The sequence below is a fragment of the Vanessa tameamea genome, chromosome 6, assembly GCF_037043105.1.
Source record: "Vanessa tameamea isolate UH-Manoa-2023 chromosome 6, ilVanTame1 primary haplotype, whole genome shotgun sequence".
In the NCBI taxonomy this organism is placed as follows: domain Eukaryota; kingdom Metazoa; phylum Arthropoda; class Insecta; order Lepidoptera; family Nymphalidae; genus Vanessa; species Vanessa tameamea.
Genome location: NC_087314.1, coordinates 2815569 through 2833325, shown reverse-complemented (window position 1 = coordinate 2833325; position 17757 = coordinate 2815569). Strand labels below are relative to the sequence as shown.

At 31.9% G+C, this 17757-nt stretch overlaps 1 protein-coding gene and 1 non-coding gene across 3 annotated transcripts in view; one reads left to right on the top strand and one right to left on the bottom strand.

The window, feature by feature from the left end:
* Positions 1 to 17757, bottom strand: part of LOC113393552 (cuticle protein 19.8) — a 205468-nt gene that overhangs the window by 110856 nt on the left and 76855 nt on the right. The window lies entirely within an intron of this gene.
* Trnay-gua (transfer RNA tyrosine (anticodon GUA)) lies at positions 446 to 531 on the top strand. Its single transcript is given in 2 exon segments — positions 446 to 482; positions 496 to 531. It is a non-coding gene; the product is annotated as a tRNA-Tyr (tRNA).

The following is a 17757-nucleotide window of genomic DNA, read 5'->3' as shown; positions in this document are numbered from 1 at the left end:
TAAGATTTGTTTTTTTTTTTTATTAATTTTATCTTATCCTGGTCAACGTTCGAATATTTGTGCGTAATGACTCATTATTATCTGTACTAATATTATAAAGATTTAAAATTTGTTTGTTTGTATGTAGAAGGTAATCTCCGGAACCAACTTTTACTGGAGCGATATAGGGTATAAATTATATCAATATTATATCATTTTGTTTACTAATAAATTGCACTCGTGCGAACCCGGGGCGGCTCACCAGTATCGTTATCGGTATTTTATGTATGTATTTATATTGAATAATTTTCAACATACATAAGTCTACCTCGATACAATACGTATATAGTCAGTTATATAAAGTGATGCTCGTATCGAATGATAATATAAGTAGAGCACACCTTTCACCTCAAGCGCAAATCGAAAACGCACGCTCACGATTAAAAAAATCGTTGTCTTTTCTATACCTTCGATAGCTCAGTTGGTAGAGCGGTGGACTGTAGCCGAACGATTGTCATCCATAGGTCGCTGGTTCAAATCCGGCTCGAAGGATTTTCTTTTAATAAAAATTTTTTTTGTTAAATAAATTTTTTTGAAAGCGTTTATTTAAACGCTCGTCTCCGCTATCCTATTGTAACTGTCGCCGTCTCCGACCTTTCTTTCTCTCAAATCTCTTCAAGCGTCATTTGCATTTTCTCAGGGAAAATATTGCAAATGAAAAATGAAATTTCACCGCCAGCCCTCCGAGCACAATGCTTATTGTAAGTTAAAACCTCATTTAAGTCTCGCTGTAATGGTATTAATTCTATATCAGGATTTTTTAACTTATTAGCAATTTTTTTTTTCATTTATAAGTTTTGCCCTTCGCGTCAGATCCTGCGTACTTTAATTTCGTAAGTTTTAATGGCATAAATACTAAAATGTTGTGATATAAACGTAATTTATACTCTATATCTTTAATTAATAATGTAGCTTTCCATCAGTGAAAATTTGTTAAAACCTTTTTTTATTTAATGGTAGGCGGACCGGCAAATGGGCCACCTTATGTTAAGTGGTCACCACCGCCCATAGACATTGGCGCTGTTAGAAATATTAACCATCCTTTACTTCGCCAATGCACCACGAACCTTTGGAACTAAGATGTTATGTCTCTTGTGCCTGTAGTTACACAGGCTCATTTACCCTTCAAACCGAACACAAAAATATCAAGTAATACTGCTTGACGGCTGAATATCAGATGAGTGGGTGGTACCTACCCAGATCCAAACCACCTGGTAATGGATTATTAGTTTTAGAGATTACACTCTACAAATGAACAAACAAATTTTACCTCTCAATCATATTAGTTCCATGTGTAAATAATTATTGATTCAATAGACCTTATAAATTAGTATTTCGAATTCTAGTGTCTTAATTTAAAATACATGTGGTGCCATCTAGCGACCGAAGGATTAAATAACAATTTATATATAATGTTGAGATATTTTTGTTCAAAAACAGCAGGCCAAGTAAAATACCATTGGATCTGCCTATACCTATGTTGATTGTCATAGAATAGTGCGATGGAGTAATAAAAACGTCTAACGCATTTACAAAGACAGATACATTTGCATACAATGCGAGAAATATTTTTATCGGATCATTCATTCCTTTATTTGATATTATTCAAATATCATATAAACAAAACATCGCATGAAGTCCATATTCACAAAGCATCTGTCACTTTCGAATACATCATTAGCTAAACAAAACGGATCTGTGTAAAAGCTAAGTCATGTCCGACGTCTTAGGGGTGCGCCCGTCTCTTTGACAGACAGGAAACGTTTGAAAGTAAGACTTCCTACATTTGTAGGATGTTAGCGATTATTTGAAGAATTGCCTAATGTTTTATATTAAGTATAAGATGTAGGATGTATCAGTGGGCAGACGACACTCTTTAATAAAGTTCATTCTTTTGAATTTAAAAATAAAAATCAAAGTATTAAAAGTAACAGCCTGTTAATGTCCAACTCATGGAGTCTTCTAAGGAGAAATATTCCACCACGAAGCTTCAATGCGGTTTGGTGGATACACGTGTCCGATTCTCATTCACCTCGTATAGGTTTCCTCTCTATCCTCACCTCATGTTTCTCGCCGAGCTCGATAATTAAAATATAAATTAAGCACATTAATTGAGTGGTGCTTGAACTTTGAATCCATCGGTTGAGATTCACGTCTTGCAACAACGGCCATCACGGTTCCAGTAAAAAAAATGCCTATTGTTAGTTAATTATTTATATAATATTAATTTTGATTTCTGATCTCGTTTTTTTGTTTTGAAATAGGGAGACAGATTTGCAAATAAACCACTGGAATATGTTCATCTCCGTCGGTATACATACATCGATACTGACAGAAATATGAACCGTCCCATTCAACAACAACGCCCCACCAGTCTTGGGTACTAAGATTTTATATCCCTGTTGTAATTCGTATATGTAGTTAGGCACACTAAGTATAAAAAAAACGTAACAACGTAAGTCTGTTTTTATTTTTTTTAAATCGTGTAATATATATATGTCACTAAGACTAGAATTAGAATTGATTTATTATTTTTACTTTCTGCTTTTGTTAGCATGAAATAATTGGCAGCCATCTTTGTAACTTTTGCGCTTAATTGTTCAACTATGAAGGAAAACATCGTGAAGTTTCATGCGATTTTTGGCAGAAAACTGAGACGTCTGGAAAACAAACCACATCGGATAATTATTCTTAATGAGCGAAGAAACCTCTTGAATTTGCAACGTCTTACAAGTTACACAACAGTATTACAGTTTCATGATTTATAAAATACACGCATTATGTAACTTTCAACGTTCGTAGCAATCCCAAAAATTAGAGATAAAAAAAGACCACAGACAATAGCAGTGTTATTTTGTAAAAACTAACTTTTTATCACATTCATGAATAGTGGACACTAATTTCAAGCATCAATGTTTTAAATGCTATTATTATATTTTACTAAATATTGCACAATGTTTTTTGTCATTTTACGATCGTGTTTTGGTGTGAGTTTCGATTTGGTTCTTACAGAATAGCTTTGCTGACCTTGATTAACTTGATATAGAGATTTGGATTTAAACACGCGATATTTTTTCTTTTATGTAAACGAAAGTAATATTTCAATCTTTATTGACGCCAAACGGCATTCGTCAGTGCCTTATCGACTCTGTACTGTCGAGCATTATAACTGATTTGGTATTTCGATTCGAACAAGGTCAAACAATAAACTCACGAGCTACTGTTTAAATAAACAGTATTATACAGAAGACGGTATCAATTATACTACGTAATTAACTACTCGCGATTCAGTAATCGTTAATTCCACGCATATTTGACAGATTTTTGCTCACAAACATTTTTTAATAAAAACGTTGAAGTTATTTAAGAGTAGTTGTACACGGTTACTTTTATCACACAATTGGCTATAACGTAGTATTTAAAATACCTGCAACGCATAATGTATATGTAAAACTCAAATTGTAATTAACATCAATAACAATTGAAATAGAAATTCCTAAACTTTATAAGGTTCATAAAAAAAAAAAAACAATTTCAACAAGTTCCTCTCAAAAATTTTAATAAAATATTTTTAAAGTTTTCTCAGAGTTATGAATCTGATGAAACATCTGAAAAAACTCTCCTCCAATATTACCTACTTCGATATTCCTAACTCTAAAATATATTGAATTTATGACTTATCAAAATTTGACGAGTTTCGTATTTCTGAGTTTAAGTTATAGACAATATCCTATTTTATTGTCCGTCCATTAAGTAACGAAGTGGTTGATATCCAATCGGAGTGAATAATAAAAGCGTCGTTTGTCTGGCAAGAAGCATAATGCCATTAAATTAAAATTTAATGCCAGTCAATATATTCAAGAAATGCTTACAGATAATACAATTGTCGTCCGTAGTGACACAATTTGCTCAATACTTGGGGATCAAGGTTACGTAAAACGTACCCCTACTCTCCGTTATGCGTAACGTTATGTAAGTACTCCTAAATTTGTGTTAGAAACTTATGAAATCCTACCTGAGTAGGTCTGGTAGATACATTTATCACTTATTTCATGGCTAAACAACACTATTATTATTGTGTTCTGGTTTCAAGAGTGACTTTCCCGGCGTAATTTCGGGCACAAGGAACATAACTTCTCAGTATCCAAGGTTGTTTGCGTATTGGCGATATGAGGAATGGTCGGTGTTAACAACTTTAGGCGGCGGTACCATCAGGTAATACATATGTCAGTGCCTATCTATAAAAAAGGTCTCGCTTTTCAGGTCTTAGGCGAAAAAAAAGTTTTTATCCAGCACGCATTTCTATATAATTTATCCATCCATCATATGCATTGTCCCACAAAAGTATTATTAACCGAGACGTAACTAGCTTATGCTTGTTCCTGTAATTTATAGTATCTACCTACGTAACAGTTTTACAAGAAAGCACATTTATACATACTATTCGACCAGTGTTCCAAATTTGTCAATAATAATTACTGAAAATTTTAAGGTTATACATGAAATTGTTTCGTGCATTATATTTTCTACTTGTTTTCGATCACAATACCAACCAAAAATGTAAGGAAATCAGTTGACTGTAATAAGGTATCTACTGTTTTTTTTTTTAGTCGTGGCCTATTCAGATAAAGGTATTAGCAGACTCGGTTCCCGTGGCTACGTAACACTTTGAATTATACTCTACGATAATGTCTAGCCAAAACCTTCTCTGAAAAGCTGAAAATAATGGTACAAAATTCATGTCATAATATTCAGATGTTTTTGAGTGATGCATGTCATAAAAACTGCGAAATTTTTATAGTTATAGATATACAACATACCTACATGTTTAACACAATTATATTCTCCAATCTTGATATTAGGGGAAAAAAAGGTTTTTCCAACTTTCGTCGCAAAGAAAATGAATTATTTTCGAAAAAAACCATCTCGCAAACGCTACAAAAAGTTTCCTGAAGTCCATTGAAATTCTTATCAGTATTGACATGGCGGCGACGCACATCTGGTGATTGATATTAATGGGGGTCGTGTGTGGCGAGCCTTATCTCTTTGTGTTTCGGGGCATAAATCCGGCCACAGACATCCTTTGAAAAACTGAGCATGTGTAAACTAGCATAGTTCGGGTGAGGATGGCAAAGAAAAAAGTGAAATTGCACTTACGTTACGCAAGGTGCTTACTCTAAAAAGTATATTTTCATCTTAGTAAAAATATTAGTAGTATTAGTCCGGATAAAATGATTCCCGGTCAGAATAGTTAGAGAATCAATTAGATTTTCAAAATATGTCTTGATTACTTCTAGAAATTTCTATAAAAATATGTGAGAAAACGGAATGCAAAACCAATTTATTAGTAAACAAAGTATGTTAAATAATAAGAGGTTTTTAATTATACTTATTTCTAAACATTGATTACAATTCATTAAATATATAAAATAATTAAATTAATTCACATAATAAACTGAACAAATACATAAAATACACTCACCTGGGTTATTACCAACAGTTCAGAGCACCGACAGTGCCGTGTTCAACTGAACCACTTCTGATCTGTTCACATCCGTCGAACCTTTTGCAATGACTTGACATTTGAGTCAATTACACAACCGTGTTATAAGACCGGAACTGGATTAGAAAATATTCTCTGCCACAAATATACTGAATATTTATAGAGCTAGCTTTTTTTTTTGTATCCTTGCCTATGAGATATGATATGCCTCTGTAATGGGATGAAACTCATATTTCAAGAAGAGTGTTAAGCATGATTATTGATGGTTATAAGGAATGAGAAAGACGGATAAAATTAGGATGAAGCCTGTGAGGGATGACAGGTACTTGAAGAGATTATTCTATGTATGAATGCGTGATCTGTTTTCTGTTTGAAATTCGAAATATTTATATTGTTAACAAAAAATACGTTCTTAAAGTAAAATTACGTTGGGAGTGATACGAATACAATTTCAAGGTCACATTTGATTTTGTCGTATCCAATCAAAATCAAAATATACTTTATTCATGTATTTAAAGTTGTAAGAAACATAAAGCTACCACCGGTTCGGAATGTAGCTTCTAAAAGAACCAGCAAGTAATTCAGTAGATACTTCTTTCCATATATAATAAAAGTATGTATTTATATAGTTATAATTAAATGACGTTTGAGTAAAACATTTGCGACAGAATTGACTTATATCACGTGTACTGATAAGTTGCAGACTTTGTAATACATACAGTTCGTATAAAAAAAAAAAATTATATATGGCTTCAGTCTAACTGAGTTTAAAATATTTAATCTATATTAATGATCAGAATCTCATCATCATAATCTCGTGCCATTAACACACGCTTAAAATAATTCAAACGCAAGATAAATAATTATTATGACTAGTATTATTATGAAACAAATACGACTTCTTCCTCGCTGCCCGTTTATTACTATCAGAACAATATCAGTTGCGTTATTTTCATATTTATCGTATATATTATACGATTTCCAAAGATCACGTATTAATACATATGTATATGTATAGAAAAACATATAACGTCTCCTCTAAATCCTCGAAGAGACGTCGTCGCAATATGTTAGACGCAACGCGAAGGCGTTTCCGATACATAACAATAAATAAGTCCTGTGTACAGTTCTGCAGAAACATTAATATGATATAGATTACTGGAAACGACACAATAATAAATAATTTTAATAATTTAATTATTTACCATTAATTATTATCTACGGAATTTCTATATCAAAATAATAAATATTGTAACTTTGTGTTAGAAATTGTAATGTTATGTAGGTTTTAACCCAGTTGGGTTTCCATCATTAAATATAGACTGAAAGTACCTACAATTGTCCAAAATTAGTGGTACATATTACTATTTGATACGAGTTTAAATCTTACTCTGTGCAAGCCCTTCTGAATAGTTACCACCCACTCATCAGATATTCTCCCAGCCAATAACAATTCTTAGTTCTGTTATGGTTTGAAGGGTCAATGGGGCAGTGTAACTGCAGGCGCATGGGATATAACATCTTAGCTCCCAACGCCACCAATCACCACCAAAGTTGACATTGCTGTGATATAACTTTCTTACAAAACTAATGTCTTTATAATGGGTTATGGTCAAAACTGACCTTATTATATCTTTTTCGAAATATTTAAGTAGCTTATATTTTAAGACATTTTATAAATAAATATTTAATTGCTTCATAACAAAGTTTTAATACAAAAGAACATCTAATTTACAACAACAAAATTGGTATAACTAATCTTGAAATTGTTTCGTTTAATAACGATTTATTCTTAAAGTCATGGAACGATTGAATCTATCGGACAGGTCATTTCCATTCTTTATCATTCTTGGTGATCATTAATTGCAGAACACGGTCGGTCGGCGCCATTTCTTCGCTGTCCTTACACTACGGTTTTGGGAGCCACACTTATTTCACCATAATGTGTGTTCCACAAATCCTTACAGAGCGAATGAATGTAATGAATGAGAATGGAACGAGCATGTTGTTTTCTGTATCGTTCCGACATTAACCTGTCTGAATTTTATAAATAAATAAAAGAACTCCAATAGTATTCGACTATATATTTTTTTGTAAATATTTAATGTTATTAAATTATTATTATTGTTTAAATATTAGATTAATTTTAACTACTTTTTATTAAAAATGTTTTATTTGATCAAAAAAGTAATAAAAGTTGTTTCTTTCCGTTGAGAAATTCTCACCAATGACCCGAAGTCTATATAACTTCTATGCATCAGAAAGCACGTTCCTAAGTGCTACTGGGTGTAAATTATATGTATATCATATAATTTTCTTTATTAATAGCAGCCGTGAGAAGTCGGACGGGTTGCTAGTGTATAATCCAACAGTATTTAACTAATTACATATGTAAATTAAATGTCAGAAAAGAGTACCAACTTATATTCTTGAAAATTATTACCAGCACATTTATAACGCGGTTAATTAAAAATTAATTGAATTTTGTACAATGAAGATTCAGAAGTGCTTACTATTTGTAAAGTATATATTGATTATCATTCAAAATAATTCACACCTGATTTCACTTTTCACTTCAAAATGATTACGAAGGCAATTAGTTAATGCTAATTCGAACCCGTTTAGGTCAAATTCGAAGTTTAACCAAGCCATTAGGTGGCACGCGTCGTTAAACTACTAATTGCGGTTCACGCTTGGCCCTCCCTCGCTTTGTATCCAATTAGTTTTAGTTTATTTGCCGTGGCCAGTTATTTACCGCGATTCGATTTGTTATTGGCCACGTTAAGGTTTTATTATGGTTTTATAAAACACCATAACATAACGGGTATTTAGATATTATACGATAAATATTGCTTTAGTTACGATTCTGTGAAATGATACAAAAGTGCTTGTAAAAGCCTATTTGAATAAATTATATTTTTAATTTGATAAATAACCAAGACAAACCTACGACTGTTGCACGTCATGCAATTTTTTTTCCAACCAAATCTAAAATTTAGTTTTAAGTATTTAGTGTGCAATAAAGAATAAATAAATATAATACCTATATACATATTCTCTTCATAAATAAATAATATTATGTTTATTATTTTTACTTTATGTGGTTATGACAGAACTATATTAATTCATATAATTAGTATTTTTGGATTAAATATTCATACTTCACCAATGACAATGTTTAAATAAATATCCTATCTGGTCATCATTTAAAGAAGCGTTTTTAATTCATTGAAAATATTTTGACACGTGTGCAATAATTCACTAAAATATGAGAACTAAAATGAAATCCATGCATTAAAATTCACAGAATAAGCGACGCTAGCTTTAATTTATTACCAGAACTATACGAATTCCATTTTTGTTTCCTTTATTATATATAAAAGTAGCACAAAGTATTACATTTTAATTCCAAAAAATTGTAAAAGCATAAAAATCAGGTCGTAATAAGATTAATTACAAAATTGTTTACATCGTTATAATAACAGCCTTTATGTAATCATAATAACGGCGGCATGAAGGGAGAACTTTTCGCCAAAGCAAAAATTTAACCCGCTCATGATCGTTGTCATTTTATGTATTCCATTGAAAGGCAATTTTTATTAAAATATGGGATAGAATATTCTAGAAATGTTTTAATTAATTGCAAACTGCTTAAGTAGTTAGAGCAAATTTCAAAAGCAAAATAAGCAACAATATTTTTTATTATACTCATAATAAAATTGAACTCGATATCCAATCATTAGAACTCACCAATCTTAACCCTCAAACCAGAAAAAACATCATAGATTTTTCTTTATAACATCTCGATTAAATCTGCCATACGTCCAACTACCAACTCGAATTGGAGCAGCATAGTGGAGTGAGATCTTAACTTTATCCTCAAAAGAAGAAAAGGGCTATATAGCAGTAAATTTACTGGTTTTATTTTTAAAACTTCTACTATTCGCAAGAAGCTATGCACGAATTAAACGCAATGCTTTTGATAAGACTAGGTACAACACTGCTCCAATGTGAACCGAAATCTTTGAACGAAATATATGCAGTAAACTAAAATTTGTAATTGTATAAAATTCGAAATTCGAACAAACTAAAAAAGAAATTGCTAACTTAACAAACAATATTGCTAACTTTAAATAACGAATATATTCTAAAATTTCCGTTCAAAGACTAAGAATTTTTCGCGCAATAGATAAGAGACACACAAACATAGCATAAGGACAAAAAAACACTATTTAACCCTAAAATCTATCCACCAACATTATACAACAATTACAAATCTAACCCTTACCCCTAAACTAAACAATTTACTTGCACGTTCCAAATTATCTAGCGTTGAGATCTGCGCGTGACCAACCGAGACACGAGATAACAAATATCTAATTGAAACACAACAGGGTCCGAGGGACCGATACATAGCTGAGGGTTACTTTTAAGAAAATTCTGACGTAAATCTTGGGGTATTACTAAATGATATTCTGTTTGTGTTTACTTGATGATAAGAAGTTTAGTACTAATTTACGTTGCTATTGTATAGCCTAGTGGTTAGAGCGTGCGGATGTTAAATTAAGATTACAGTACAATACAATGAAGGTAACCAACAAACCAACAACAAAATGGTGATGTCGTATTAAAACTTGTCAAATGTATATCCAACAAACCTGAGTTGAGAAGCGTGGTACATTATTATATTAAATGGTAAAGGAGTTTTTACCTTCTCTGTAAATATAAAAACTCTTTAGAACTTACGGCCTTATTCATGGTCTAGATATACATATATGTTTTATTTTAATAACATTATTAATCATCTTTTTTTTTAAATTAAATGTTTATACATCTAGTCTTTGATAATGACATTGTACAATTTCAGTGATTTCACTCTTTCAGTCATCAGTTGACATTTTAAACAAGACGACAAAGTATAATGTCCCTACATTAGATAGAAGAAGTAAGTAGGAACTTATGGCCTGCCGACCATCAAGGTCGAAGCTATTTTTATTTTTATTTATTAAAAATTTTAATCATCTGGTCTTTGATAATGACGTATATAATTTCACAGTGATTTCTATTTTTCAGACATCAGTTGAAATTTTAAACAAGACGATAAAACATTATGAAGGTAAACATAAAGTTTATCGATGTTAGTTGTAAGTAGAGTCCAGTAATGCGACTCTGTAAGAATTCAGTTCATATCTCACTCGTGAAACGCTGACTACCCACTTACGTGATACGCCATTTTGATACGTGTAGCTTATAATACATTTTATAATTATTAAAGTCACGAAATTGTTAAAGGCATGTCAAATACTGTCATTTCACAGTCGTGTTCTGCGGTGAGTTTCGAATTCCTTTTTACAGAATAGCCTTACTGTATTATAAATTTATTTAAAAAAAATTGAATCAATAAATATGCATATAAATATTACAAGTCTTGTGTATTGAACCAGTGAATATAACAAACTTCAATCTTATTTTGTATTCGAATTTTAAAATAATACGTCTGCTCTACCGCTACGTCTGGTTTGAGGGGCTCAAATACTTAAGTTGACGACAGCGAGACGCACAAAAAAAGTAATGTCTGTTTTCAAAAGATTTAATTTTTCAAATGAAAATAAATTGTTTTTCAGTCTTAACCCAAATTGCAAAATTAAAATTATACATACATATGCGAAAATTATTGTTTCATAAAAAAAAAAAAAAAATTGAAAATAGATCTTAACTCCACCGACTCCCATCTAAATCGTCCGGACGTTTAAGATAAGTTCAGTGACATACACACGTACAGAATAATTATATAAAAAAAGATATCGAAATTTACCGATTAATTTTTCGGTAAAAATACGTTTGTATTTTTTTTATTTTGTATCTTGACGTATTATACAAATCATCCGCTATGTTGGAATTTATGAATACGTACCCAGAGTATCGCTGGACTACGTACGTACATTTATAAATCACAAAATATTTTTCTTGATATATTTTTATCTTAATTTTTCTTTTGTAATTAGATTGTTATACATTGTGCTTTGAAAGGAATGATTCAAGTCGGGCACTCAAGCTCTCGAGTTCTACCTCACTAATTACTCCGCCAAATATTTACTTTACAGAGATTATCTGCGCAATGAAAGACTGTGGACATATTATATGAAAACCAAGAAAATCTTGGGAGGATATTATAAATATTTTTCATAATTAATGAATTGATGATTTCTAAATCTAGTTAAGTATTTTATCTTTAATATGGCATTGATTATTCTAAACAGCAATACATAAATATGGCTGAGTACCGATTTGAAGAGTGAATGAGCCAAAGTAACTACACACAAGGGACATAAGTTCTTAGCAAATGCTTCATCTATCTCGAGAACAGGTATGGTGGTAGGTTAATAGTTACAGTACCGATGTCTATAGGCGATTTCTAAGGCAACCTATTTGATATAAAAAAAGAAAAAAAATTGCAACAAAATAAAGACACTGCGTAGAGCTATAAAAAAACAAACGAATCTTGGATTTTTCAATGAAATGCAAATAAAAAACATAATAATCTTATATATTAATAGTGTAAGCCGATTTTTGTCATGATTGTTGTGATTATGGGACGATAGCTGCACGTAGAAGATCGGTAATGATCTTATTTCCAGGAACTCCAGTCGTAGATGTGCAGAAAATTAACGAAGATTCGTGATTGCAATTTACTAAATTATTACGATTCAACAAATAATTAATTTAAGATAGCGGCAAAGTTACTGGCTGGCTAGAAAGTTTGTGGCGCTATATAAAAAAAAAAAAAACAAATGTAAAACGTGCGATCAGACGTCGGTTTACAATGAAATTAAATCATAACAAAACCGGTCAGAGATTTCGAAAATCCTATAAATCTGTTTAATAAACACGAAGTTTCGGGGGCTACCCACTAGTCTCTCTAATTATCCCAAGAAAAACTGTTATAAAATTGGTCCATGTTTTACTAATGAATTATTGTTTAAAAGTTAAAACAAACTGTTGTTAGTGATATGACTTAAATGAAAATAAATTAAATGAGTCGGAACTTGAAGGGTTTTTTAGTAGTCGTTCAAGAGTCACACTAAGCGTCTTCCAGATGTAGATTCATTACGGCATCCCAAACAATTGCATACGTAAAAATACAAACAAACAATATAAACTACTTTAAATGTATAGCTTATAAAAAGTTGCAAATGAAAATACTCTGAAAGAATCCCCGCTCAGTTCTCTTAACTGTATCCTAAGTCTGGGTATTAGAGCGTCTTAGCTCTTGGCCAGGAGTTGAAACTTGACGTGAACTCGGTGGATTAACGAGATTTATGTGACAACATGCTACTCACGTTGTGAGTTTCAAATTTGATGACTTTAATTTATGCGTTTTAATATAGTGCTTCCGTTTTTTCTAATTATTTATAAGATTTGTACGTACCTTGACCTAGAATAATTTGAAATTGGTACTGTGTAATTTATTATTGTTAGGGTTATTTTTATGGAGGTAAATGGGCCACCTGATGGTAGGTGCGACCATAAACATTGGCGCTGTAAACAATATTAACCATTGCTACCACTTACTCCATACCAATGCACCACTAACCTATCCCTTGAGCCTGCAGTAGCACTAGCTCATTCACCCTTCAATCCGGAACATAACAATACTAAGTAGTCCTGGTTGACAGTAGAACATCTGGTGAGTGGATGGTATCTACCCAGACGAGCATATAGCACCACCAAGGAAAGTTATTAGGCTAATCATATGATAGTGTGATAACATATAACAAATCATCATATTCAGTTTTTCGAATAAATATAATTTCAGTATTTTTACTGATACCTATATTATAAAAAAACAATTACAGAAGCGTAAATATAACTACATATGTATTTTCTTAAAGTAAAATTCCTTAATCGTCGCATAACCTAACCAGCCTTGCGTTTTTTGAAATATTATTAAAATATTTGAAAGTACAAGTCCGTAGTAGATTTACGCCGTCTGTTTTTTACTCTAGAATAGTTTAGTTTCCTTATAATAGATAGTTTTAATCGCAAAACATTATCTTCAGTATTTTCAATCGGAGGAAAAACTATTATTGATTTGTCTTTATCATTCCTACTTTAAGTATCTATCCCAAGAAATTGTATAAGTCCATAAATAAGACTCAAAACTAAATATACTCTGATCGTTACGCAATAAGGTTGATATTAAAATGATAAAAATACTAGTACTCAAAGATTATGTTTTGGTATTAGCCAGTAGAGATTTGTAATGTCCCCTCGGTCGCATCAATCATTTGATCTTAATTGAGTAATGGCCGATGTGACGTTCGCTACTGATTGATCGGTGCGCCGCTAAATATGATGTATCGACTTGCGTATGATCATGAACTTCGTCTGAATAAATCTGTATACCTAAATGTGTATTTAAATGCGTGCAGTAAAAATAAAGATACAATAATAATAATAAATAAATAGCTTAATAGTCGATTTTAGCTAACATCTCTCGTTACCATAGCAACGTGGTGACGAATATTTCCGCGAAATGCTATCTTGATTCCTTGAGCTAGCTGCAAGTACTAATAGATGGAGTGAGTCGATTATTAGCATCCCTATATATTTATATATAGTGGTTGGTACTTGGATTACATTCGCTCAGAAAATTTATATCATAGTTTAGTACTCCAATTCCTTCCATTCCTAATCCGATGGGATGGCATTTCGGATTAAGATCAGGCACAGGTTCAAGAGCTTTACATGTGGTGAGAATTTTGAGACAAAAAAACGTAATCATTGTTTATTGGCCCGACTTGAAGATTGTACAGAACCTCGGAATATCCAGTATTATCAGCGAGATACTACACCAACGAGACAGTACAACGGTTGTACTTCCCATATATATAAAAGTCCAACGAAGAATACGAGTGTAGGAAGGAAACAAAAAAGGTTCAGTAAATATTTTGCAGACGTAACAAAGAACAAGAAAAATCCAAGACAAAAGTTCCACGTCCTCGATTACATGATACTGTTGCTAAAATGCAGTCAAATGTCGTCTAAATTATAGGGGGACATGCATCATTACTGCGGTCGGCATCTAATTGTTTCCTTGGGCTTAGAGACGTATCAATTTGCAAGCAATTTCAGCGTCGGTCGTCTAAAATAACCTTTTTCTGTACCAAGGATAATAAGTACATCCCTTTGTGAAGGGTTCTGTTTCTTTGAAATTGCATTTCTTTTATTCTTCAAAGTTCTTTTAAAATGGTAGTAAATTGCGTCTGCAACAAGATATATTATTTTATACGCGTACATAGATTTGTATATTATTTTTGTTGACAAAGTTTAACTAAGTATCAAAACTTTTTTAACGTTTTAAACTATTAATGATTAAATTGAAAATTTAGCGGTATAAAAGCCAAATTTCACAATTGAATTTTGTGTGTTAGTTATTGTCAAAATAACTTTAAATTGAATTATATTTTGAATAAGCCCATTGTTGATGGAGAAAAGGAAACGAGTTTGTTTTTTAAAATTTCCATCTAAAATAATTAAATTCTCAAGATGAGAGATTTGTACCTGTTAAATTCGTCCTCGAGACTTGATTAGCCGGCAGCTCCGAGATCAAAGCGTTGTCTAAATCTCGTAAACGAATTGTTGAGACGAATAAACTGATATTAACTTCGTATCGCCTAGCTTTAAAGTTGTTGATGTATTTTGTAAAAGATCGTGAAAGCAATTTGAATTAGGAATGATCATTGATTCTGCTTTCGTTTTTTTTTTTGTATGGTTTTTCTATGGTATTATATATAAAAGACCTAATTTTAATATATCAGCTAAGTATAGTCCGATAGAACATCAGTTTCAAAAACTAGACTTTTGTTTATTTTATTGTAAGTGTGCTTTGTATTACTTTTGTAGCAATTATGAAAAGGTTATTAAAAAACTGTATTTTCAAAATAATCGAACTGACGAGAGCCGAGATGGCCCAGTAGTTAGAACGCGTGAATCTTATCCGATTATTGCGGGTGCAAAGTAAGGCAAGCACCACTGAATTTTCATGTGCTTAATTTGTGATTATAATTCATCTCGTGCTCGGCGGTGAAGGAAAACATCGTGAAGAAATTGCATGTGTCTAATTTGTATCCACACATGTGTATTCACCAACCCGCATTGGAGCAGCGTGATGGAATATGCTCCAAACTTTCTCCTCAAAGGAAGATGAAGCTGTTAATGTTGTAATGTTGAGCTGACGATGTCTCAGCTTAGAAGATAGAGCACGAGAATCTTGACCGCAACTTCCCGGTTCGAACCCAGGCAATCACAACAAGTTATTATGTGATTAATTTGTGTATTTAATTAATTTCGTACTCGATGTCGACGAAAACGACGTGAGGAAATGTCACATGTATCCCCCAAACAGCCATTTTAAAAGAGCATGGTTAAATAAGCTCCAAGCACAGCAGTGAGGTGTTCAACAATCGAGGCTTAAATTCTACTTTTGAGAAAAAAACTTATTTATTTATTATCTAATAATTTGTGTAGACATAAAATCGGATAGAATATCTTAATTCATTTATACGAGTCAAAAATGCGATTCACGTTAAACTGACGTTAAACCGAAATCCACAATTAAATCACGTAACACCGCAACGAGCCCAAGCCGAGCGTGAACTCCATTTCTTAACGTTTTACAGGCGCGACGTAACAGCGTGTAATTATATTATAAGGTCGACGATTTCGCTGAAAATACCAAGATTTTAACATCATTTTTAAGTAGTACTTACTTACATTTTCTTTAAAAAGTATATATAATATATATATACACTAAACTATATTAAATAATGCGATAATTGTACTTCATTTTCCATACATATTGTCAGAGCTACAGACAGGACGTAGAATATCTAACACCTACTGCCAACGCATGTGACCATATACAGGCGATGCCGCGGGCTGAAACTACTTATCGATACTATATGAATACCTTGACGGTAAGTAGGCTATTTACAAATAATAACATTATTAATTCAATTAGCTATTCCATTTAAATCAACTAACTAGAAATACCTACTTACGAATTTGTTGAAATTAACAAAAAATCAAATATAAAATATGTTAGTGGCTTAGAGATAATACAAAATTGAGTGTTGAATTATACAATTGGCAAAACAGAAGGACTGCTCCGTCTACTCGAATAATGGTAAAATCGGATGAAAACCAATGAAAATCTTTACTTCAATTTAAGTGACAATAAAAGTCGTTTCGTAAAGAACGACAATAACTTTATACGAGAGACCACAGACGATAAAATCTTTGAATATCTTTTTAAAATAAGCGGTAACATGCTTCGGAACCGAGAATTTTATTGTTTGAAATACACGCATATATTTTTGTACAAAAATAAAAGCCGCAATTTATGTGAGCTACTTTTAAATATTTATATACTTTACCCGTTTGATATACATTTATTCTGTATAAAATATTAATAGCTAAGCAGACCTAAAAACTTTTAGATAATCCTTTTAGCTGTCAAACCGTTATTTAAAAGACAACTTACATATTCACCTTAAAAAAAATGACACGGTTAAGTATACAATACGAAAATCAATATTTCTTTTAAAATATTACATTTTTACATTAGATACTCTGTTATTATTTACGTTCGACATATTGAATAAAATGTTCCTATGACGCGTCGATACAAGTTGCCGACTGATTTCGAAACATTTAATAATAACAACATTATGTAAGCCTATAAATTATTATACTTAACATATTTATAAAGGATCATTAAAGGCTTGTATTGTATAGCTTCTTACTATTGACTTAATCATATAATTGTATAAACGTGATAGATACTTTTTGGTAGAAAAAGGATAGATTTTTGAAGTTGACATCGGATTGTGATTTTTGATTGTAAAATGAGAATATGATTGTAATTTCTGTCAGAAGATGAGAAAAATATAAACATTGTAAACTAGTTTTGTTGAAAATTATTTATGTTCCCGTTTACTTGAAGCTGTGTTTATGTACACCACATATATATATATGTACACGACTGTGTCGTTGTTCCGGTGTGTAGTTTCATCCGTTATTTTCGGATTTGCCGTATCACAGTGCACTTTAATATGTCCTGTACAGTTGCCTAGTCTACGTTTTAATCGGCTTCGTGGTCGAAATCGGTCAGGAGGACGCCATATACATGTACTGGCTCGAAATTTGAGACT